Source organism: Budorcas taxicolor, chromosome 1, assembly GCF_023091745.1.
Source record: "Budorcas taxicolor isolate Tak-1 chromosome 1, Takin1.1, whole genome shotgun sequence".
Classification (NCBI taxonomy): domain Eukaryota; kingdom Metazoa; phylum Chordata; class Mammalia; order Artiodactyla; family Bovidae; genus Budorcas; species Budorcas taxicolor.
This window is the reverse complement of record NC_068910.1, coordinates 1,497,254-1,521,928: the sequence shown is the minus strand read 5'-3', so window position 1 is coordinate 1,521,928 and position 24,675 is coordinate 1,497,254. Positions and strand designations below refer to the sequence as shown.

General features: G+C 55.3%; 1 protein-coding gene across 1 annotated transcript in view; it reads right to left on the bottom strand.

Moving 5' to 3' along the window:
- RAB7A (RAB7A, member RAS oncogene family) overlaps positions 1–22,645 on the bottom strand; it is a 46,560-nt gene extending 23,915 nt beyond the window's left edge. The window contains exon 1 of the mRNA XM_052636802.1: positions 22,442–22,645. The gene's annotated coding sequence lies outside the window, so the exon portion shown is untranslated. The remainder of the gene's footprint in view (positions 1–22,441) is intronic.
- Between the last annotated feature and the right edge of the window lie 2,030 nt (positions 22,646–24,675).

Here is a 24,675-nt window from a genome sequence, read left to right as displayed (position 1 = left end):
TCCCAATTTCCGTAATTCTCACCAACACGTATTTTTTTTTTAAATACAGAGCCAGGCTTCTGTGGTGGCTCAGTGGTGAAAATCCACCTGCCAATGCAAGAGCCACAGGCTTGATCCCTGGTCCAGAAGATCCCGCATGCTTTGCAGCAACTAAGCCCCCGCGCCACAACCGCAGAGCCTGTACCTTAGAGCACGCAGACCGCAGCTGCTGCAGCTCGAGCGCCCCAAAGCCCAGCTCTGCAACCAGAGAGGCCACTGCAGTGAGCCCACACGCGGCAACCAGCGAGGTGCCCCCGCCCGCCACAGCGAGAGGAGCCCTTGCTCACCACAACTAGAGACAGCCTGAGCAGCAACGAAGACCCAGCACAGCCGTAAATAAACAGATAATAAGGTTACTTCAGGCAAGGGAAAAAAAGAGCCACCGTAATCCAAGTAAAGCATGTATCACCATTCTGAATTCCCCTAATAACTAGTGGTGCTGAGTATTTATTTTCTGTGTGGATCAGCCACTTCCACATCTTTTTTGGAGAAATGTCTACTCTGATCCTGAACCATCTATAATCAAATTGCTTGTTTGCTATTGAGTTGTTCAAACTTTAAATATGTCTTCTGAATATCAGCCTTACCAAATGTACAATTGGTTGGTATCTTCCCCATTCTGCAGGTTGTCTTTTTGCTCCCCTGACACTACGCTCGGAAACACAAACGGTCTAGTTTGGATGAAGCCGAGTCTACCTGTCTCCTCTGCTGCTGCAGGCGCTCTTGGTATCACAGCCGTGGCCTCGCCGGGTCCAGCACCAGGGGCCTCGCCCTGTCTGCTTCTCCGAGCCCCACAGCTCTAAGCCTCCCTCTTTTCTGCAGCTCTGAGCAGCATGTGGGGTCTTGGTTCCCTGAGCAGGGGTCCAATCCTCGTCTCCCGCAGTGGAAGCATGGAGTCTGACACCCCGGGACCACCAGGGAAGTCCCTCACTTTTTTCCTTTAACCTCTTCAGATTGAGGTCTTTGAGACTGCAATACAGGACACACCACCATAAAACTCCCAGGAGAGAATGCAGACAAAACGTTCTCTGACATCAGTCATTCCAGTGCTTTCTTATCTCAGGCCAGTCTCCCACAGCAGCAGAAGTAACAACTGAACTAAGGAAACGGGAACTAAGCAAACGTACAAGCTTTTGCACAGAAAAGGAAAACATAAACAAAGGGGGGAAATCTACAGAATGGGAGAAAATATTTGCAAATGGTATGACTGACAAGGGTCTAACTTCCAAAATACACAAGCAGCTCACACGTCTCAGTAGCAACAACACAACACAACACACAAACGGCCGCAGAGCAGCCAAGCCCACATGCCCTACTGAGCGCGCGCCTCACAACGAAAAGGCCCGGCGCGACGAAAGCAACACCCCACGCCACAAGTAAGATCTGACACAGCCAAATAGACTTAAAAAAAAAAACCACACGGGCAAAACCTAAATAGACATTTCTCCAAAGAAATACAGGTAGCCAACAGGCACATAAAAATATGCTCAATATCGCTAAGTTTTCAAGAAACGCAACTCAAAACTACAATGAGGTACCACCTCACACTGGTCAGAATGGCCATCATTAACAAGTCTGCAAATAATAAATGTTGGAGAGGGTGTGGAGAAAAGGGAGCCCTCCACATGCTTGGTAGGAGTTTATCAACAAGCCGCTGCAGCCACTAGGAAAGCTCCTCAAAAACTAAAACTCGAGTTGTCACATGATCCAGCAGTCCCGCTCCCGGGCGGATATCCGCACAGACTCTAATTCAGAAAGACACGCAGCCCAGGGCCCACGGCCGCGCCGCCCCGGCAGGCCGCCGCGGGGAGCACGCAGACGGCCCGCGGCGCGGGGCCCGCAGCAGCCGCGGCGCACATGCGCACTGGAGCACGACAGCGGCGCGGGAGACAGCGCCCCCGTGCGGCCACGCGGGCGACGCCGAGCGAGCCGCCGCGAGACGCCCCGGCTGCCGCGCACACGGGGAACCCGGAACAGGAGACCCGCAAACCGGGGTAGCAGAGACTCGCGGACAGAGGACACTGAGGCGTCTCTGCGGCCCCGAGAGGAAGGGAGGCGGGCGGTGGACTGGGAGGGTAGGGTGAGCAGAGGCCAACCGGTGCCCAAGGCACGGGCGACAAGGCCCGACTGCGCATACAGCGAGCGCCCATTCAACGCCCCACGGCGGACCGCCCCGGCAAGAGCAGGAAAAAGGAGGCAACGTGCCGCGGAGTCACCTGCTCCGCGGAAGTCAGAACAACACGGGGAATCAACGATTCGCCAATGAAAAGAAGCGTCAGGTCTCCCATTTAACCTTGCGTATGACGACAGGTCCAGGTCCAAATCCGTCTGCAGGCAGGCATTTCCCAGCACCGCCATCAGTCACGGAAGGCACGGCTTTCACCGCCGAACGCGCTCGGCCTCTTTGCCAAAGGTCAGTTCACCTTGCATGTGAAGGTTAACGTCTGGGCTTTCCAGTCTGTTCCGCTGGTTTACCCGTGTTTCCTATTCTAGTATCACACTGTTCTGATTACCACAGAGCTTTGCAGTTTAAAAATCTCAAAGTGGGAGACCTCCAACTTACGAGCTCTCAAAATTACTTTGACTATTGAGGGTCCCATGGCTTTCAGGACAGGTTTTTCTATTTCCGCAAAAAAAAAAAAAAAAGTCATTGGGAAGTTTGACAAGGATTGCATTGAATCTGTACATGGTTTCCCAACAATATTAATTTTTCTAATTCATAAATGAGCTGTCTTTCCACTTACATCTTTAACCTCTCTCAGCAACGTTTATGGTCTTTCGTTTAGAAGGCTTTTTCATTTACCAACTTAAAATAGATTCCTAGGTATTTCATTCCTTTTGGTGCTACTGTGCACGGAACTGTTTCCTAAATTTCTTTTTCAGATGGTATCCTGAAATTTGTTGACTTAGTTTATTAGCTTTAAGAGATTTTAGTCTTTTAATTTCGGGGTATGAACTCTGTAAGGTACTCCACGTATAAGATCACGTATCTCTTTCCTGTCCAGTTTGGATGTCTTTTCTTTTTCTTGCTGAACTGCTCTGGCTGGAACTTCCAAGACTGTTTTGAAGAGAAGTGGTAAAGTGGGCACCCCTGCCTTGTTCCTGATCCTGAAAGACAAAGCGTGTCCTTCGCCTCTGTGCATGACGTTCTCTGTGCGCGTGCCATATGCGACCCTCGTTATGTGGAAACAATTTCCTCCTGTTCCCAGGATTTCTAGTGTTTTCATCCTGAAAGGCTGCTGTCTTCTGCATCAGTTGAGATTATGTTTTCCCCTCTCATTCTGTTAACGTGGTCTATTAACGATCGCTATTTGGCTGTGGAACCAACCTAACATTCCAAGGAATAAATCCAACCAAGGAATAAATCCCACTTGGGGCATGGTACATAAACCCTTTTAACAGACTGCCGAATTAAAGTTTTACAGGTATTTGTTAAGGACTTTTGCACCACTGTTCATAAGAGATACTGACTGATACTTACCTTTCTTTTTGTAGTGTTTGTCTGACTTTAGTATAAGAGCCATGCTGGCCTCCTTGGTGGCTCAGAAGGTAAACAATCTGCCTGCAATACAGGAGACCCGGATTCAAGTTCTGGGTCAGGAAGATCCCCTGGAGAAGACAATAGCTACCACTCCAGTATCCTCGCCTAGAGAATCCCATGGGCAGAGGAGCCTGAAGGGCAACAGTCCACGGGGTCGCAAAGAGCTGGCCACGACCGAGCCCCTAACACTCTCACTTCACTGTCAGTCCTGGCCTCATGGAATGGGCTCAGCACTGTTTTCCCCTCGAGACTACAGATTCGGGATGGACATGTGCACAGGGCTAGATTCACAACGGACAACCGACAGGATCTACAGCAGAACACAGGGGGCCTGCTCAGCGTCACGCGGCAGCCCGGCCGGGGGCGTTTGAAGGGATGCATGAATACGTGTGGCTGAGGCCCTTCGCCGTTCACCTGAAACCATCTCAACCTTGTTAACAGGCTGTACCCCAGTACAAAATAAAAAGTTGGAAGAAAAAGCAGCAACGTTCTCCCCTCTTCAATATCTGGGAAGAATTTGCGAACTGGTGTTAGTCCTTTACCCGTCAGAACTCACCAGTGAGGCCGTTAGACCCCGGGCTCCTCTCTGTCTGGAAGCTTTCGGTAACCGACTCCATGGCCTAGCTTGACGACAGTACGAGCCCTACTCTCTATCTCGTCTGGCGGTCTGTGCATTTCCAGGAATCTGTTTCACCCAGGCTATGCAATTCATTCCCGTACAAGTGTTCCGAGTTAGAATCCTTTTATTCGTAAAAATGGTTAGTTACATCTCCACTTTCTTTTCTGACTTTAGTGATATGAACCTTTAAAAAATTCTCAGTTAATCTAAAGGGTTTTCTGCTCTAACCTGGACGATTTCCTTCCCTTTTAAGCTTTGAGTTTAAACTGTTCTTTTTCTAGTTCCTCAGGAAGTGAAGTTAGGTTGTTGATCTGAGATCTTTTTACTGCCAGCACTTACGGCTGTACTTTGCCCCTCAGTACTTCTGTGCCGAGTCCTGTGCGCTCTACTATGTTGTGTTTGCAGGGTCATCGTTCCCAGACCAGGGACTGAACCTAGGCTTCCAGCAGCGAACGCACTGAGTCCTAACCACTGCCAGAGTCCCATCCCTAAACAGTTTAAGATTTCTCTTGTGATTGCTCCTTTGGCCCGGCAGTTCCGTAAGAATGTGCTGCTTGCCATCTATGGTATCTGTGGCTTGTCTAGTTTTCCGCTGGTTACTGACTTCTAACTCTCTCATTGTGGTCCGAGAGGTACTTTGGGGACTTCCCTGGCGATCGGTGGCTAAGATGTTGCTTTCCAGCACAGCGGGTGCACGTTGCACCCCTGGTTGGGGAGCAAATATCCCACATGCCTCAAGGCCAAGAAATCAAACATAAAACAGAAACAATAACTGTCACAAATTCAATAAAAACTTCAAAAGTGGTCGACATCACAAGAAAGAAAGGTACTTCGTATGACAACCTACTCTTTAAAACCTCCTGAGACTTACTACGGCTCCACATGTATTCTACCGCGGAGAACGAGCGTGTCCACTTGAGCAGAACGTGTGTGCTGGTGGCGGGGGCAGAGACCCGTGCCTGCTGGACGCGGCCCGTTGACTGAGTCACTCACGTCCTCCTCGCTCACGGATCTGCTGTCGGGCTCCATCCACTGTCAGCGTCAGCATCAAACTCCTCTCCCCTCAGCTCTGTTCATTTGTGCCTCAAGAATTCTGACGGCTGTGGAACGGTGTGCAAACGCTTGTCACTGCTTGGCCTTCTTGCTGTACCGCATCTTCTCATATGCTCTGTCTTGTCAAGTTTTTGCCTTGAAGGTTACTTCATCTCAGAGGAGTGCAGCTGCCGTCTCTTTTGGTTACGACCTGCATGAGTCCTCTGCACACCGTTTCACACCGAACATCTCTCTCTCTCTGGCTCCAGAGTCAGTCTCTTGTGGAGGGCAAGTAAAGGGCTCATGTGTTTCTATCCAAACCGCCACCTGCCGTGTGCCTGGCGAGTCTGATGCACGCACAGGTGAAGAGTCACTAACAGGGAGGCACTCGCTTCAGTCCTCTCCCTGCTTGCTCTTCACACGCCTCGTCGCTTCTTGGTCACGCATTTCCTGCACGGCCATCTTTTGTTATTGATTGATTCTTTATAGCAAAACACTTTTAATTCCCTTCTCATTTCCTTTCGAGTGTATCTCATGGCTAGCTTCTTCCTTGTAGCCACGGAATTACAGTTAGCACCCTACAGCGGCAGCAGCTTACCGGGCCAATTCACACCAGCTCAACTTCAGTAACATACAAAACTGTTCCCGTGCAACTCGGAGCCCACGCCCTCTCACTCACGGACGCCACCAAATCACATCTCTGTGCACCGCGTCCTCCCAGAAGATGGACAGCTGGGTTAGTCCCTGAAATCGAGTGGAGACAATAAGGTGAGTTACAGCAGCGCCAGCTTTTCTGACCGTCTGTGTGTCTCCCTTACCAGATCTTTACTTCTTCACAGGGCTCTGGGTCACTGTCCAGCGCTGTCCAGTCTGAAGGAACCGCCTCACTACAGGCAGGTCTGTGGTAAAGAGCTTGCTCGGCTCTGGCTTCTCTGGAAGCTCTCAGCTTCTCTCTCAGTTCTGAAGGACAGTGTTCCCCATGACAGGTTTCCTGGTTGACAGCTTTCCCCTCTAGATTCTGAACACAGGAACACAGCCTTCAAGGTTTCTGACGAGAAATCACCAATAATCTTTGATTTTCAGCTCACTGTTTTTCTCAAGATACTGTTCACTTCATCACCATCGAACAGCTAGCTTTGTTAACGGGTCATCCTGTCGGCGTAGCAGCTGGCACAAGCAGAGCACCGCAGACGCTGCAGGGCTGGCTCCGACCAGCGCCAGACAGCGCGGCTGCACGAGACCGAGCCACGCGGACTTCCCGGTGCACCTAAGTTACGCGTGCACCACCCTCTCGTCTATTCAGTGTGCAGCAGTGTTATGGCTAAGAAAATGTACGTGCCTTTATTTCAAAATACTTCATCACTAAAATCACCAAGCACCCCGGAGCCTCCAGGGAGTTGTGATCTTTCCTCAACAGTAACATCAAACATCACTGACCACAGATCACCATAACACATACAACTAAGTTCGAAATATTTTGAGAATTACCAAAATGTGACAGACATCTGACCTGAGCCAACGCTGTGGAAAAAACGGTACTGACAGACTCGCTCGACACGGGGTTGCCACAAACCTCCAATCTGTAGAAACGCGCTACTTGCCAGGTGCGATGAAGCAAAGTGTGTTAAAATGAGGTAGGCAGGCAGCGCTGTCAGCGCAGTTACTAACGGTCAGCACAGCCAGCAGGCGCCCGCGGCACAGGGCCGCGCCGAGGCCTCCCTGCTGACGAGGAGGCGCCCGTGGACTACGCCGAGCCCCTCAAGATCGTGGGCCCACGCAGCTTCACCAGGGCGGCGCTGGCCCGGCTGGCCGTCCAGGACATTAAGGAACAGCAGCAGAGCTCCTCCACCTCCAAGGCGCTTTTCCATGAAGGCCATGCCATGAAGGTTTGGGGGATTTAAAAATCACTATACTTATTTTGGCACATGGGTTTAGTTGCTCTGTGGCCTGTGGGATTTCCCTGGATCAGGGATCGAACCCAAGTCTCCTGCGTCGGCAGGCAGACTCTTCGCCGCCGAGCCACCAGGGAAGCTCTACTTTCATTTCAGGTAAAGTGCAGGTGGCTCTCCACGCTGCCCGCCTCTGCCGCGCAGCGCAGCGGTTCAGCCGCACACGCAGGTTCCTTCTCGTGCTCTTCTCCACGACGGCCCATCACAGGATGCTGAAGACAGTTCTCCGTGCGGTACAGAGGACGCCGTTCCCTCACCCGCCCTCTGGACGACAGCCTGAGTCTGCTCCCCGCAAAGCCCACAGCTCCCGCGCTCCGGCGACCACAAATCTGCGAGTCTGTTTCTCTTTCGCAGTTTCTTCTGCTCTGCTCTGACGACACCGTCTCCTCCGTCCTGGGAGCCTCAGGCCTGGGCTGGATCGCGGCTGCCTCTGGTCGCCCTCGTCAGCCCAAGCTGGGCCGGGAGAGTTCAGCCCATTCACACTCAGGCTGCGCTCAGCCCATCAGGCCTTCCTGCCCTCACAGGGAGTCGCTCTGGCTTGCTGGTTCACGCGGCTCCTAACCCTCCGTAAGCTCCCCTTTCGGCTCCTGTACCCTTCTGTCTCAGAACTGTCTGCTTCTCTAGAATTCCTTTTTCTTGATGCCCTCGTTTGGTTCAGACACCTATCCCCAATTCCCGCCGCTTCTGTGCCGCGCCCTCCGCTGGCTCCTCGAGCACAGCGACACTCTTAGGCCGGCGTCCTCACGCCGCCGCCTCCCCTGGGAGGGCCACACGCTGCCGCTTCTCAGTTCAGCTCAGCCGCTCAGTCATGTCCGACTTTCTGCGACCCCATGGACTGCAGCACGCCAGGCCTCCCTGTCCATCACCAACTCCCGGAGCTTATTCAAACTCAAGTCCATCGAATCGGTGATGCCATCCAACCGCCTTATCCTCTGTCGTCCCCTCCTCCTCCCGCCTTCGATCTTTCCCTGCATCAGGGTCTTTTCCAAGGAGTCAGGTCTTCACATCAGGTGGCCAAAGTACTGCAGTTTCAGCTTCAGCGTCAGTCCTTCCAATGAACGTTCAGGGCTGATTTCCTTTGGGATGGCCTGGCTGGATCGCCTTGCGTTTCTTCCTGGGCTTCTCTGTATGGTCCGTAATTTTCTGTTGATGAGAGTCTCGCTGTGGTGTTCTGGAGATCTGTCTCCCTCCCTCCGGGGCTGCTGCCTGCTGGGAGCCAGAAGTGTTCACCCTGAGCACACCACTCGCCAAACCAGCTGCTGTCCCCTCGCAAGGCCTCATCCAGCTGCCAATTCCAGCCATTCTTTCGCTCTGCTGGCCTGGTTGAGGGGCTGCGCCCAGATTTCCCGTCCCGTCACTTTGCACAGCGTCACTGTGGTCTGCGGTCTTTAAATATCAGTGATTCTGTCCCATTTCTAGACCTTGATCAAACTCATCCAAGCCCCTGAATCACTGCTAACTGTCAGCAGAAAATGCCAGGTACACGCATGCCCTTCCAGCCAGAAGGTACGGCAAGGTTTCTAGTGCTGGGAAACCATCAGGATGGCCATCCTTCTTCAGTGTGGCTCCTTCAGCAGAACTGTCGTGACCACAGAGAAAGACGAAGGCAGAGACGCATCACGATCCGTGGCTCCTGGCTTCATGCACTGCTCAGAACACTGGAGGCGGACCTAGTGTGAAGAGGGGCGCGACACAGAGGCCACCTCTCCAGTCCCGTTTCTAGGACAGCTTTCTAGGGCCCGAGGCTGCAGCTGAAATCAGTACCTCCAACTCTGCATCCTAGTCCTAACCACTTAGGAACCTGAGTATTTGCTACAAAATTCCGCTTCTTTTGTCCTGAACATCTTTCTGGAAATACACATAAGAAAACACAACAGTCTCTGCAGGGTAAGTATTCAGCCCTCCTATCAGCAACCTTCTCTCTCTAAAGCACGCTTTTTCTGCAGCAGTTACCTTGTATCAATGAGTAACCCACAGGCTATAATGATCGGAAAACTGATGTGGTAACAGCCAGCAAAACCCATCCAACAAGTCCTTCCTCCAGTAACAACAGCCAAATGGCATTAACAACTAACCATCTGTCACCCTGAGTGTGACGTGAGCACCGCCAAGCAGCGGGGGAAGTGAGAGCTCCTCTGTCACCAGAGGCAGGGACGGCCAGGCCCGAGGCACGCCAGCACCGCCCAGCACCGCCGCTTCCTCCTTGGCTCCGCAGCAGTGAGCCTGCTTCCTCTCAGGACTGCTGTCGGGCCCTGCCTCCCCACCCACCCCCCACCTCCCAAACAAGTCAAACAGGCTTCACTGCTTTCAGAGCTTTGACCTGACCAGGCTGGGTCGCATCACAGCCCCGCTGTTCCAGCTGCAGAGCCTTTCGGCCACAGGGATTGCCGCGATCTCAACATGTAGACGTGGATCGGCTGTGGCGACTAACTGTGGTTAGGGCGAACACGAGGCCACCACCAAACTGCTCTCAGCCCCATCACGGCACTTCTACCTGGGCTCTCGAATAACCACGCAGCTGAAAAGCGCAGCCCCCCAAGCCCGCCCCACGCTGCCTGCGCGCTGCACTCAGCCCCAGCTCGCCAGACCACCCTCTTCCAGGCCGACCACCACTTCACACTCAGTGAGGTTCAGAACCCAGGCAGCCTGCTTCCAGACTCGACCACAACAACACGCACGGAGGGTCTCAGGTTCCCTTCTCTCCTCCCCTCCAAGACACACACTCAAAACACATAAATATGCCAGGCAGAGTCACATGGACTATTAATGAACATTCTAAAGTGTAGTTAGGTTTTTTTTAAGGGTACAAATTCGGCTTTCACGCTGTTGAGCTGATGCCTACAAACTGTCCTTTTGGTAGTGAAAAGAAGCCATCAGAGGGTACACCATGGTCTCCAGGTGGACAGACTGAGGGACATAGACTTGTTTCCAGAGCTTCCTTCTGGGCCGATACAGGACACCCCTCTGGGACTCCTGGGCACCGCCCCAGCACGGCCACACCTTTTCCAGACCTGACCGCACCCCACCCCAGAGGACCCCTCACCAGGCCTCTGCACTGGGCTAACGTGGGCCACCAGGCTTCCCCCTCCGCTCCCTAGAGACTGCGGGCACCTGTGAGTCTGGAGAGCAGACAGGAGTTCACGTGCACCGACTTGTCAACAAGCAAGAGAAAGAGGGAAGAACTGGTTGACTAGTGCACTTTTTCCTGTCAAAAAGGAACCTTGTTACAAACTCAGACTTAAAAAATCACGAAAATAAAGAGTGGCCCCAATGGTCTACTCTTTATCTGTGAAAATTAATTCGTAAGAAGCAGCATGTTTTTTCAATGCACTGAACCCTATATGCCACCCCTGGACAAACAATAAATGAAGAAAGCATTCTAGAAACCCACACGGAGTGCAGATCCTGAGGTAGCTGTGTCTGCGCAGACGCTGCAGGAGACCAGAGGCGGCAGAGCGTGAGGAACACCACGAACGCACGGGAGCCCGGCTGCCGGCCTTCCAGGCCATCTCGCAGGCGACTGGGACGCACACTGGGATGCAGCCTCGTGCACGGGGGCTCAGAAGCCAGGGGCTCTCCTGTCCGCACAGCAGGCACGCGACACTGGGGCTCAGGAGCCAGGGGCTCTCCTGTCTGCACAGCAGGCACGCGACACGGGGGTCGGGCCTTCCCTCCCTCCACCAGGCCATCTCAGCAAAGGGCATCCCCTCAACCCAAGGAAAGACTGTCAGACAAACCGACCAAAGACAGGACGAGCGGCAGGAGAAGCACCGATTAGATCAGAAGCGGACGCGCCTCTGGGCACAGCTTCAGCAGAGCTCTTCGAAGACAGGCCGCTCCGGGCTTATCAAACGGCATCACGAAGCAGCGAAGCCAGCAGGACAGTGGCCAGGCCCTGGAGACAAAGGCTGGGACCGGGTGTCTAGAGAGACGCGTGGGGGGGCTGGGGGGGCCAGTGTGCGCGATGAGAAGCCACTAGCTGGGGAAGAAAGGAAGACAGCGCAGTGAGATGCTGGGTAAGCATGCGCGAAGAAAGAGCTGTCTGACATCACGTTGCACAGAACTCTCAAACGTGCTAAGCACCAGGGGAAAAACCAGCACAGGAGAGGAGAAGGCCAAAGTATAACACAGAATCCAGAACACAAAACAAATCAACAGGCCTGACTACCTAAACCTTCTCCAACCAGGCCATCCTAAAGGAGATCAGCCCTGGGTGTTCACTGGAAGGACTGATGCTGAACCTGAAACTCCAGTACTTTGGCCACCTCATGTGAAGAGCTGACTCACTGGAAAAGACTCTGATGCTGGGAGGAATTGGAGGCAGGAGGAGAAGGGGACAACAGAGGACGAGATGGCTGGATGGCAACACCAACTCGATGGACGTGAGTCTGAGTGAACTCTGGGAGTTGGTGACGGACAGGGAGGCCTGGTGTGCTGTGGTTCATAGGGTCGCAGAGAGTCGGACACGACTGAGCGACTGAACTGAACACTACAAAAACACAGCGTCAACCAAACCAAGCCAAGTGAAACAAGCCTGGAACACTGCAGCGTGAGAAACGGGCACCTTCTTCCTGTAAGCCAAGTAACAAAATAGCTAATCCCCCTTTTACAAAATTTAATCCATTAATCAATGAAATGTAAATGTTAAACAAGGCACCTTTAAAACTTTCCCCAGTAGTTACACTGGCAACCACTAAGAAAAGTGACACCTATATAAATAGAATCTTCCAACTACAAACAGCTGAGTCCACAACCTTCCTGGGGGCAGGATAACAACAAGCATCAGATCCGAAGGATGCACAATCACAGGATCTTTGGGACACGATCACAGAAGTGGACAGAGACCGAACGACTCTGTTACGGAGAAGAGGCGGAAAGAACCGCGATGTCCAGAGGACGGTTACACTTTGGTGTGGGTGGTGTGACACGGTCAGCAGAGTGCACCCACCAGGGAAGGTGCCGCGTGCGCAGGGGGCGGTTTCTGCAAGCAGCTGCGGAGCGTGTGCTGGCGAGCCCTTCTGGAGGAGAGGTGTACGTCTGGAAGCGCAGGCACCCAGTGATCCAGAAGGGGGACAGAGAACCCTCCCCGAGGCTCCTATGCCACGTCTGTGGTTTAGAAACAAGCCATTTGGGAAGACCTCCCCATCCAGCAGGACGGGAACGAGCAGGGCTCCACAGGGGGCCCGGGTTTTCAAATGGCTGGAAGGGTCTTTTGCACTTCAGCAACGTCATCTTGCAAAAGCCACCACAGGTGAGCAGGAGCCCGAGAGGCAAACCGCGAAGGAGCCTGTGCACAGTCGGGGCCCCGTCCGTGGGAGACACGCTCCGAGACTCCAGTGGATGCCTGACACCACGGAGGAGCCGGACCCCTCGCCCAGTGGCCCTTCCTGTGCCTCTAGTCTGATCACGTCTACGTTGGGCACAGGATGCTACCAACAGATTGTACTGAGCGCACGTGAGTGAGGCCTCGCTCAGGACGTCTGGCTGCACCGTGCCCTCCGCCCCCCTGTGTGAGGGGAGAGGCCAGCTGCCTGCCTGATGTGGGGAAGGGAGGTGGGCGGCGCGGGCCCTGCGCCCCGACCCACGCTCGGACCCTACGGCAGGACCGCCGCGAAGTGAGCTGGGCAGGGGGCCGCTGCGGGGTCCAGGCCTGGGGTCTGAGACCTCAGGTGGGGAGGGGCTGGACGGCGTGAGGCTCCATCACAGCGCTCCCAGCAGCAAGCCTTGTCAAATGACCAACGGTTTACTTCTGGAAGCGTCCGTCTAGTATTCTTGGACCGTGGCTGACCGAAGGTAACTGAAACAGCAAAAAGTGACACGGGGAATAAAGAGGGGACGCGGAGCTCTCATTTTGCAGCTGTGGAGACCGAAGCTCAGCAACGCTCTTCAGAGCCGCCCTGCGGCCCTGCTTAAGGAGCCTCTACAACGCCCCTGGCTCCGGTCCACTGATTCCAAGCAAGCTGAGGGATTCACAGGCATGTGCTGCTTTCCAGCCAAGGAGCAGGAGGCGGGGCGGGGGCGGGGGCGGGGGGGGGGGGGCATGGGGGTGAGGGTAGGGCCGGGGTGGGAGTGTGCATCAAAAGCCACTTGGGGAATGTATCTTAGTTGCTTCCTTCACGTGGCTGCCTTCTGGGGGAACCAGAGACGAGTCTAGGGTCTGGGGCTCCCGGGAGCCGGGTGGTAGTCCAGGCTCTCCCTGCCAGGGCCCGCAGCCAGTCCCTGCTCAGGGGACTCAGGCCCCGCAAGCTGCACCGCGCTCCCCTCCCGAGAGGCTCACTGGTTTAAACAAGCAGTCTAGGGTCTCCGTTAAGAGCCTCCGAGAGCAGGTGCAGCACCCACAAGGCCTGTGAGAGACACACGTCTAACGGCCACTCGAGGGTCAGCGAGAGGTGAGACTAAGGGGGACGCAGCCAGGAAAGCTGAGGAAGCGAGGCTGCGGGAGCCGGGCGAGGCCGCTGGGAGCCGGGCGAGGCGGGAGGCGCAGACAAGCGTGGACGAGGGACGCGGTGGGGCCTGGACCGAAGGCAGCAAGAGCGAAGCCCGCTCACGGCAGGCAGGTCCGGCAGGCGGGACGCGGTCGGCGCCAGGACACAGCCGGGAAGCCGCTGGAGACCGCCGTGCGGGGCCAGGACCACAGGGGCACTCGACAAGGACGGGGTGGGCCCACCACTCCCTGCCCCCCAACGCTGTGCTCAGCGCACTGCCAGGCACCCGCGCGGGTTCAGCCCTCCTGCCCGAGGGGACGGAGGGACTCCAAGCAAGGGTGCCAGGTGCCCAACGGCCAGCGGGCCGGGACGGGAAACCACACACCAGGCACCTCGCCGAAGCCAGAGGGTCGACCTCCCCCGCAGCCGAGCACCCTCCGCCGGGACCCCCGGCAGCGCCCCCCACAGCAGCGGGAGGCTGACGCAGACCCCCGGGAGAGCCACAGCGAGCACCCACGCCCACAGAAAGCGAATGCGAGGCAGTCTGCAGTCACTGGGAGACGGTGTGTTACTCCCGAGTAAGAACAGCCAGTTCAGTCAGAGCTGCATGAAATCCACCACCCAGAAATTTACATTTCAGAAGAAACAGACCTGTCAAAGCATCCCTCTTTCCAAAACACTTTTAAATAAACACCAAGGCCAAGTGACCAAATGAAGTCCCTCAGTCGTGTCCGACTCTTTGTGACCCCATGGACTGTAGCCTACCAGGCTCCTCCATCCATGGGATTTTCCAGCCGAGAGTACTCGAGTGGATTGCCATTTCCTTCTCCAGAGGACCTTCCCAACCCAGGGATCGAACCCAGGTCTCCTGCATTGTAGGCAGACGCCTTACTGTCTGAGCCACAAGGGAAGTCCTTAAATAAACACACCATATCACTAAAATTCACCGAGCCTGTGCTTCCGTAGGCGGTGTTCTCGTCTCAGCACTGTTGGGGTTAAAGACACGTGTGCCCACCTACAACACACAGCGCTGGCCTGTGATACTGAGCGTGATCTTTCAGGCGGGTCTCTCCTCTGGAAACAGACGCTGACAACTCAGATGTTGCTGCAACGTGAACGCTAAACTCTCCAAAATGTAGAGAGACTGTGTATATATAGATACATACACATACTTTTTTCCAAGGTGCCACATTCACGTGGAGTCATTTTTCACAGAGTCAAGCTCCCTGGAAAGCAATTCTTGTCACAAGGACTTTGCAGCCCAGATCAACAGACTCTTTAAGGGATGCGCCCGCTGTTCTCAAGGCAGGTGCCAAACTGAGAGCTAAAAGTCCTTCTTAAGAGACCAGAACGACAGTGCCCCCTTTTTTTCTTTTTGGTAAGGCAGACTGGAAAACAGAGAAAGCTACACACACTATTTTTCAATACTTTGAACATCTGACATCAGCTTTAGAGTATCTCAGACATCCATCTGATAAAACGGCACCCATTAACCATTCAGAAGAGCCCACATGGCGGGCTGGCTGAAGAGGACCAAACCACCTGCTCTCTGTCTTCAGTCAGCACCCCCACACCAGCCCCCGATTTTAATCTGTGCTGCAGGCGCTTCTGACGAAATGTGTCCCTGAAGGCTGAAGCATGCCCTCTGCATTTCAGTCCTAGCCCCACTCATCTCTTAGTGTGTCTTTAGGTAAACACGGAGAAGGCAATGGCACCCCACTCCAGTACTCTTGCCTGGAAAATCCCATGGACGGAGGAGCCTGGTGGGCTGCAGCCCATGGGGTCTATAAGAGTCGGACACGACTGAGTGACTTCTCTTTCACTTTTCACTTTCATGCACTGGAGAAGAAAATGGCAACCCACTCCAGTGTTCTTACCTGGAGAATCCCAGGAACGGGGGAGCCTGGTGGGCTGCCATCTATGGGGTCACACAGAATTGGACATGACTGAAGCGACTTAGCAGCAGTACCATCAAAGGCACTCCTCGTGGATGACTGAGACACCATCCTCCCTACCCACCAGGGCTGTGCAGGTCAGGGGAAAGGACTATGGCTGAGCCTAGCACTTCAACACAACCCTTCACCGTGTGTGGGGCTCGTCCGCTCCCCACCCGGCTCTGCGCCACCCGGATGGCCACTCCCGAGTCCCAGTGCCACAGCCCCTCACCTGCCCCACCCCCCCACCCCCCGACCCCCGTTCCCTCTAGTGCCCTCCAGGGGCTCTCCCAGATCCCCCTGCGAGGCACTCTCCTGGACGTCTCCGCAGCACCCTCTGACCCAGCCACCGGCCTCTTCTAATGTTTCTGGGACTGGCATCTGTCTCGTTTCTACAACGACTCGGAAGCCTCCAGCGCTTTTCATTTGATTGTCCCCGCAGCTGCCAGCCGCGCTTTGTTGTAGCAGACAATAAAACCGCGTCGAGTGAACACAGGACGCGCGACTTATCATTCAGGGAGGCTATCCGTATTCATCCCTGGCCCAGAAGCAAAACTTACATGCTACAAATAGCAACCCAGTGTACAAAGTTAGAACCGGAGATATTACCAAGCTGCTGAGCAGTATTTCAAGGCTCATCCTGGAGCCGTGACTCACCCCTGCCCTCAAGGTGGGTGTGGGGGAGGGGAGGGGCAGCACTGCCCCAGCGACCCCAGGTCTACAGCCAGCACTTGGCCCGAAAACTGCGGGCCCAACACCAGGACCGTCTAAACGCTCAGTCAGAACACGCCATGCGGGCCAATTCCGCGCATACACACGCGGGAACCCAGTGTTTTAAGGACACGCATGTCAGGCCAACGAAGAGCCCTCCCATGGCCACCTCCACACGCAGGGGTGGCGCTCTGAGGCAGCTCCACCCCCAGGAGCGAGTCAGGGGATAACTGCAGAAGCCCCCACGGGCCAGTACGGAGGGCTGCCTGCTCCCCTGCTGAAGCCACTCTGCTCTTCTATCCCCAGTGGATTCAAGAAGCATTCACAAGAGGCACTCTCAAATTCTGACGCAATTTGTTTCAAAAACAACCTCCCCACCCGCTCAAGGACAGCCCATGCTAGTACTGGACAGGGGTGCAATGCCAGGACCCCAGGGGCAAAACGAAGGGAAGTCAGCAAAGACGCGGAGCATCTGGCGCCCTGACACACGGCTGGCGGGCGCAGAAGCGGGGGGACTGTGGGAACCGAGCGGGTCCACCACAGCGCCGCACGCACGGGCACGGCTGAACCGGGCCCCCCACGCTCCAGTCCTAACCCCGCCGCCTCAAAACGTCAAACCGCGACCGCAGCGGGGCACGGAGCCCTTACGGGGGAGGGCAGTCAGGCGAGGCCCTGCAGGCCCAACGGACCTAACTGGGGTCCTGAGAAGAGGGGTTAGGACGCAGACCCCTACAGAGGAAAGACAGGGTGAGCGAACAGGGACAAGACGGCCCCCACAGGCCACGGGAAGGGCCTCCACCAGCACCTCGCACTTGGACTTCCAGGCTCCGAAGTTAAGAGACGACAATGGTACAGGGGCCCAGCAACCTCCAGATACGCAGGCTAGAGCCCAGGCTTTCCGCTCCTCAGGACAGACGTAACCGAAACGTGCACACACGTCCATCAGCAGACAGGCCCAGGACTGCTCACGCGGAGGTTTTCTTGGGCACTCCTCTCGCCATGCGGGGCCTCAGCCCCCTGGCCAGGGATGGAGCCCGGGCCGCCTGCAGCGGCAGTGTGGGGTCTTAACCACGGGAGCGCCAGGGGGCTCCCAGGACAGCACTGCTTCTAACAGCCACACACTACAAGCTACCCAGACGCTCATCAGGAAGGCAATAAACACATCAGGGTGTATCGCGGGAAGAAGCACTAGCGGGCAATGAAAAGGGAGTCAGGACTGCCCCCAGCAGAAAGCCCGCCGGCAACACGGACTCAGACAGAGACAGGAGGGCACCCGGTGCGGGACTGACACAGACCCGGCCGGGGCCGGGCCACAGCGCCCAGACAGGAAGAGAGAGCCGGCAGGCGCGGGCGGCAACGCCCGCTAGCAGGCGCAGCGGCCTTCCGAGTCCACGGGAACGCTCCCAGCTTCTCTCTCATTTGCACACGCTTCATACATCCCGCTGCAAATCCGGAGTTCAGTAAAATACAGAAATGACAGCTGTTAACACCTTACTGGCACACTGGCACCACAGCAAGCCAACCTCACCAGCCAACCGAACTCACAGGGCCTGCCCTTGCTGCCGTTCCACAGTCAGAGCGCACAGCTTGTCTCCTGACCCCAGCTCCCCTCCCACCTGTCAGAGGGGCCAACCGACACCACATTACTTTCTCACACCAACTCTTTAAAACTCAATCTCATTAAAGGAAGGCATTAAAATATGCGTTCATGAAAATAAAATTACCAATTAACACTCTGGTCTTCCTCTGGATAGTGAATTACATTTTTTTTCTTTTTTACTTCTGTATTTTCCTAGCTTTTTTTTTTTTTTTAAAGTGACTAGTTTAATAATCAGCAAAAGAAAAATGTCACTTTAAATAAAAAGTAGAACTTCCCTGGTGGCTCAGACGGTACAAGAATCTGCCTGCAATGCAGGAGACCCGGGTCTGATCCCTGGGTCCTGAAGATCCCCTGGAAAAGGGCATGGCAACCCACTCCAGTATTCTTGCCTGAAAATCCCATGGACAGAGGAGGCTGGCAGACTACAGTCCACAGGGTTGCCAAGAGTCAGACACGATTGAGCAACAAGCACTTTTCACTGGAGGAAGGATAACGTTTTTAGAAGGAGTCGAAAGCTGAGGGCTTCAGAGCAATCGTGAATAATCCAAAAGCCAGGCTGAGGTGTCAGAGCCTCAGTGTGTTCCGAGAGAGCCCGGCCAGCAATCAGGTGGCCGGGCCTCCTGAGCCCGCGGGACAGCCGCGAGCAGCGGCTGAAAGCCTGTGGAACTGGAAACACTCCCCAGACACTAAGGAAATGACACTGCAAGACGAGACTCGTGTAGCACAGTTTCTACGAAAAGGCTCCTCGGCCCCAAGCATCCACAGCAAGGCACAGGTCAGGGGATTTCAGCAAGTCTCCCAACCTGCAGGCTGCCCGGGCAACCCTGAGTGATTTCCGGGGCCCCCGGCCGGGTAAGTGCCCACAGAACTGTCAGCAGCCTGACTAAAAACCGCATGTAAAGGGCACCGACTTTCCCAAAGTTCTGTGCTGTTATGATCAGGCTTCTAAAAGGTTAATTCATAGTAGCTTTGTTGTGTACTCGCAAACAACTCAAATGGAAATCAATTTTAAAAAATTAAAATTGCAGACAAGAATGGGAAACCAATGGTGTCCGCAGGGTAATGTTCCAAAGACTCCCTAGCAGAGCTGGGTCGGGCCAGGAAGGCCAGTAGCAAGCAGAAAGCCGCTCACACCTGACAGGGTGGGGAGACCACGGAAGGCGGCTCGAGGCATCCGGCGGCAGGTCCACACGCAAGCCTCGCCAGGCCCCCAGCCCCTCACAGGCCTCCTCGGAGCTGCTCTGCCGGACAGCGAGCAGTCCAGCGCAGCCAGGAAACGGACGAGGGACTCAGACTGCTCTCCTCGGCAGCGATGACATCACCAAAACAGAGCAGCCGGGCGAGGCCTGCGATCCCTGCACCAGACGCTGCATCTCCAGGCAGGGCTCCGCCAGGACTGCGTGTCGCCCCTGGAACCAACTGCCGAGCTCGCTTCCTCCCCCACAGGCATTCTGCAAGTAGCGATTCTTAAATTTGTTTTTGAAATCACAGCCTGGAGTACTGAGATTGAAACTAGTGGGAGGCGGCGCTGAAGAGCCTGCTCTGATTTCCCCACTGCACGGCTCTCACCTTTGACTCACAAGCCACACTGACCACAGCCACCATTAAGAAGCTTTAAAACATGAATGCGAACTATTTTTGTATTTAATGCCGTACATGGGAAGGGAAAAAAACAGAAAACAGAGGGAAGAGACGAGAGCCAATAACTGAAGACATCAGCACACTGCAGCAAACTGCAGACAGCATCCCCAAGTTCCGAGGCGGCATCCCCGGGCGTGCCTCATCACACGCAGGAGCGGACGCTGGCATGCAACGGCGACCCTACACGGGAGACGCAAGGCAACAGAAAGCCAGGAGCTGCCAAGTGGGATGGGGAGCAGGGAGCTGACTTCCAGACGCCATCAGCGCCGGGGGAACCCCCACCTGGGCCTGGCTCAGGGCTCCTCCTGACTGCCCCAGGAACACGCTGCCTGTACAGCTCCCAGTCCAGCGACTGGTCCAGCTCTCCTCAGTCCCACGTGAACTACTAGGTGGAGAACGAGACGACTCCAGACAGGAGTCATGACAAATACTTAGGTCCCATTTCGGAGAACAGTTCGTGAAACGATAGTCCCGCGCGGGGGATCTGGGTTCGCCACACCCTCGCACAGAAACGCCGACGCCAAGTCAAAGGGCAAGCATATACCTCGCGCAGGTCCCTTTGGAAACTTACTAACAGCTGATCAAATAACCAAACCCCCTTTTGTTTTTTCTTTCTTTGGTGGTAGGGTAAGAAATTGGATCCAAAGCCACACTTTACTATAAAGCAATGGTCTCTGATTACGGGGTTTGTTGGGGGGGGGGGGGGGTGGCTTAGACTTGTTTGGCACCAAAAAATATTTTTGCCTCAGGAGATTGCTTACAATTACCTGGAAAAATGTACCGATAAAGCTATTTTTAGAGTGTCCACTACATCCCACTCCCCCTTCTGCGTGTTCACTCATTTAACCCTACAGCAAACGCAAACGCCCCTGTGAACCAAGCGGAGACAGAGGGCTGGTGGAGACGGGGTGGCGGGAGTCAGCTGGGGCGACCCTGGCGCATTAAACCTGTGCTGGCAGCCGGAGCAGCTGCCTCGGCCCCACAAGAGTATCTCTGCTCAGAGCCTCCAGCAGCTAAGGCCTGTCCTGGAAGGTTCTCTCGACACAAACTCCACGTGGAGTGAACGACAAATGCCCCAGGGCAAAGAAGAGCAAGTTTAGAGCCGAACGTTACTCTCCAAACACATGACCAGCTAGAAGCTGCGACATCAGCTTCTACACATCCTCTTCAAAACCAAACCAAACCAGGTGCTGCTGTGGAAAGTAACAAAGCCTTCAAGTCAGGGCAGGACCCCATGCTGTCCAGACTGCCACAGATGCCCTTGCTGAGATGAAAAATAACTCTCCCTTATGAAAAATCTCAACGTCCACAGTACCACCATGCCGTGCCACGAGAGAATTCCCAGCCATGATCACTCACCAGTTTTAAAGTCCTTGAGGACAGCAACCAGACCTCTCTCCCTGAGTCAATACTCAGCCATGCCTGACACTCGGTAGATACTGAAAACATCTGATGAATGGATGAAAAGCCACTCGTCACCACCACTCTGCTCCAAACACAAACAATAGTTATGGCTACCACGCAGATTACTCATTTCAATATATCAGACCGGGTAACAAAAAAAAAAGAAAGAAATCAGACTACAACAAGGTAGGAGGCACCAACTTCTAGCCTGGACAGGACCTTCAGGGGAAGTACTCAGGACTCACTTTCCAGCTCTGAAGACTCAAAACTGAACAAACTCTCCTAAGTCTGAAGAGAGAAGTGCACTAACAGGAGGCTTCATTAATCCATGGATGAGAAGTCATGCGGGGAATCAGCTGCTTCAGTCACAAGGAAGAGACAAGAGCCTGTTCTTTTGGAATCTAAAGAGAAGATACAATATTTCCAACAGTAAAGAACCAACTGGCCCGACACCCATGCACTAAGGCTTCAGCAAAGGTCCACACACAAGATTGCCAGCCAACTCACCTGACTCGAGACCAAGGTGACAAAAATTTTCAAACCTCAACTAACAACTCTACTAGAATTTTAGAGGTCCCAACTGACTGGCCCGACACTACAAAAAAAAGGGGGGGGGGGCATTATAACTCACAACTGAAAACGGAATATGTTGTGGTTTTAAGGGAGAACTAATGCTACCAGAAAAGGTTTCCAGCGTCACATCCCCAGAAAGAAAAGACGCGGAGAGAGGCAGATACGGGGGGCAAGAGACAGATGACAAGCTTCAGGGACCCGCTCTCCGGTCCGCGACCTTGGACCAGTGCCTTAACCTCTCCCATCTTCGACTTCGCTATCTACCAGTGGATACGGCGATGTACTTGAGAAGGCTGTGCTAAGAATCAAATACAACAATCGGTGCAGAGATCTTGCCACGCCGCCCGACAGACAGTAAGCATCCCAGTGTCCGCTGTCTTTATTCTCAATCGCCCAGTTTCGCGAACCATTTCTCGCCGGGAAGCTCGGGCTCAACGTACAGGCGGGCCCCGCCGCGGTCCAGACCTAACACGGCGCAGCACCCGGCAGCGGTTCGCCCCCGGCAACTTCGCAAACTTCTTCCAGGCTTCCCCGCGACGCGTGTAAGAGAAAAAGCTCCGCGTCCCGCGAGCCCGCGGCCCCCGGGGGAGCTGGGGGCACGTGACCTGCTCTCCGCCGGCTCCCGGCGTCGGGGATTCTCGGCCGGCCTGCCGCTAGGCGCACGGGACTGGGGGCACGCGGCTCGGCCTGGCATCCGGGCGGGGTGGGCGGCGCCCCCGCGGCCGGCCGGCTGGCCACCGCCCGGGCGCGCAGGCCGGGCCGCTCCGGCCGGCCGGCCCGCGAGGAGGGCGTGCGCGGCGCCGACCCGAGTGGCGGCCGGCCGCGGTCACACCCGGCCACCCCTCGGCTGGCCTGCCGCCGGGCCCGAGGGCGCGAGGGCCCCCGCGGGGCCGGGCCGGGCCTGCCCGAGACGAGGACGGCTCGCGCCGGCGACCGAGGCCAGGGAGGGGGATGGGGCCGGGCCGCCGCTTACCGCGGCCGCTCCGCTGGGCTCCGGGCCGGGCGCGTCGCGAGGGCTCCGCCGGGGAGGAGACGGGGGGGGTGACCGGCGCGCGGGGAGGTCCAAGCTGCGGCTCCTGCGGGCTCCCGGGCCTGTCCAAGCCTCCAACGCCGCCGCCGCCGCCGCCTCGGGCTTTATGGCCAAGACTCCGGCTCCGCTCCCACTTCCGCCACCGCCGCCGCCCCGAACGGAAGTACCTGTCACGAGACGCTCGACGTCAGGGCTGTGGGGGCGGAGCCCCACCGCAGCCGTGCGTCACGTTCCGCCGTCTCCGGCCCCGGCCCGAGTCACGTGGTACAAACATGTCTGCCCCCAGTAGCTGCGGCCATCTTGGAGGCCCCGCCGGGAGCAGGGCGGCGCCATGCTGGACCCACCCACCGAAGCCCCAGCCCCTAAGCAGCTCCTCATCAAAAAGAGCGAAGAAATGGAACCCCGAGAGCTCCGCGGAGGGTGTGGCACCCCACCCAGCTCTAGCTCCACGTGCACACCGTAGGAGCTGCTCAGAACTCCGGCTCCGTCTTCAACAACGTGCCCCTCTCAGAGCCTTTTCCTGCGTTGGTTTCTGCAAACTTCATTCTTTTGGTTGCCGGATACAATAACTATGGAATCATTCTTGATTACTGTAGTGGGCTGAATAGTGACGCCCCAAAAGGTATGTCCACATCGTGGAACCTGTGGGTGTGATCTGGTTTGGAAAAAAGTGTATTTGAAGGTGTAATTAAGGATCTGGAGATGAGACCCTCCTGGATTACCTTCTTTTAAGAGATAAACCAAGAGGAAAAGGCCACGTGGAGATGGAGTGGCCACAGTCCAAAGGATGCCAGCAGCAAGGGGTGGGGGCTGGTGCTGAGTATCACTTTTGTATTTCAGAGAATCTATTTCAGTTGTTCTAAGCCACCAGCAGTTCCAGGACACTAAAGCTCTCTCTCGGACCCCTCATCCACAGCCTTTGAAAGATACCCGGAATGGGACCCCTTACACTCTCTGCCACCACCACCTGCTCTGAACCACCATCCTTTCTCACCTGGATTATGGCAACAACTTGGCTTCCTGCTCCCACCCCATTCCCTATCTAGCATCAACACAGCAGTCAGAATAACCTGTCATTCTCCTGCTCAAACTATTCCCATAGGTCAGAATAGAAGCTAAAGGCTTTACAACCAGAAGGTCCTATCCTGGGCCTTCTCCGGGGGCCCAGTGGTTGGGACTCCCCACTTGTGATGCAGGGGCCTAGGTTTGCTCCTTGGTGACAAAACTAAGAATCCCACATGCCAGAGCTAAGACTTTGTGGGCAACCAAAGATTCTGCAATAACGATCAAAGATCCTGCATGCTGTAATTTGGGCCTGGCACAGCCAAATAAGTAAATTTTTTTTTTTTAAGTGTGACGAGGAGAAACACAGCAATGGCAGGGGGTAGGGAGTGGCCCCAGCCTCCCTGTCTCCCAAAATCAGGCCGCTTCCTTGTCTACCTGGTTTGATGCTGAGATTCCAATGCCTAGAACAGTGCCTGAGTCGTGACAGGTACTCAGTGAGTATTCACTGAGCGACTGATAACTCCATTCCTCTGCCATCTCCCTAATTCTCTCATTTCACACTAGGAGCTCCCACCACTCCCTTGAGACTAGTCCAGCAAGATTATATTAGTAAACACGCAGTCATGGTGCTGTATTTCAGAAGGTAACCCTACCTGCTTTAACAGTAGGCCTCCAAGGAGTCAGATTTCAAACAAGACAGAATTAGGTGGCTCTCCTGCACACGCAGACGTGGGCGACCCCGTAGCCACACTGTTCACAAGGGGCTTGTCACTGTGTAGAGAGCTGGGAGCAGGGGAGGAGCTCCATGGAGATGGCACACCCGCTTCTTGAACGCCTGGGCGCAGGAGTGACACACACCACCTCTGCTCACATTCCTCTGGCGAGAGTTAGTTGTGCTGCACACCTGGATACAAGGGGACCTGCAAAACGGGGCGACAGGCGAGGCACCCGCTGTGCGCTCCAGAAGAGGGAGGCGCTCCTGGCCACGAGCTGTCTGCCCTGCCGCAGACACAGCGTGGAGAACACTGGACGCCAAGGACTGCGGGTGGTGCAGGAGAAACTCATGAGGTTGCCCAGGAGATGGAGTAGCCAAGGAGGGCTTCCCAGAGGAGGTGGTACCGAGGTGACTCAGGAGGGATGAATAAGAACCTGCTGGGCCAAGAGGAAGGTGA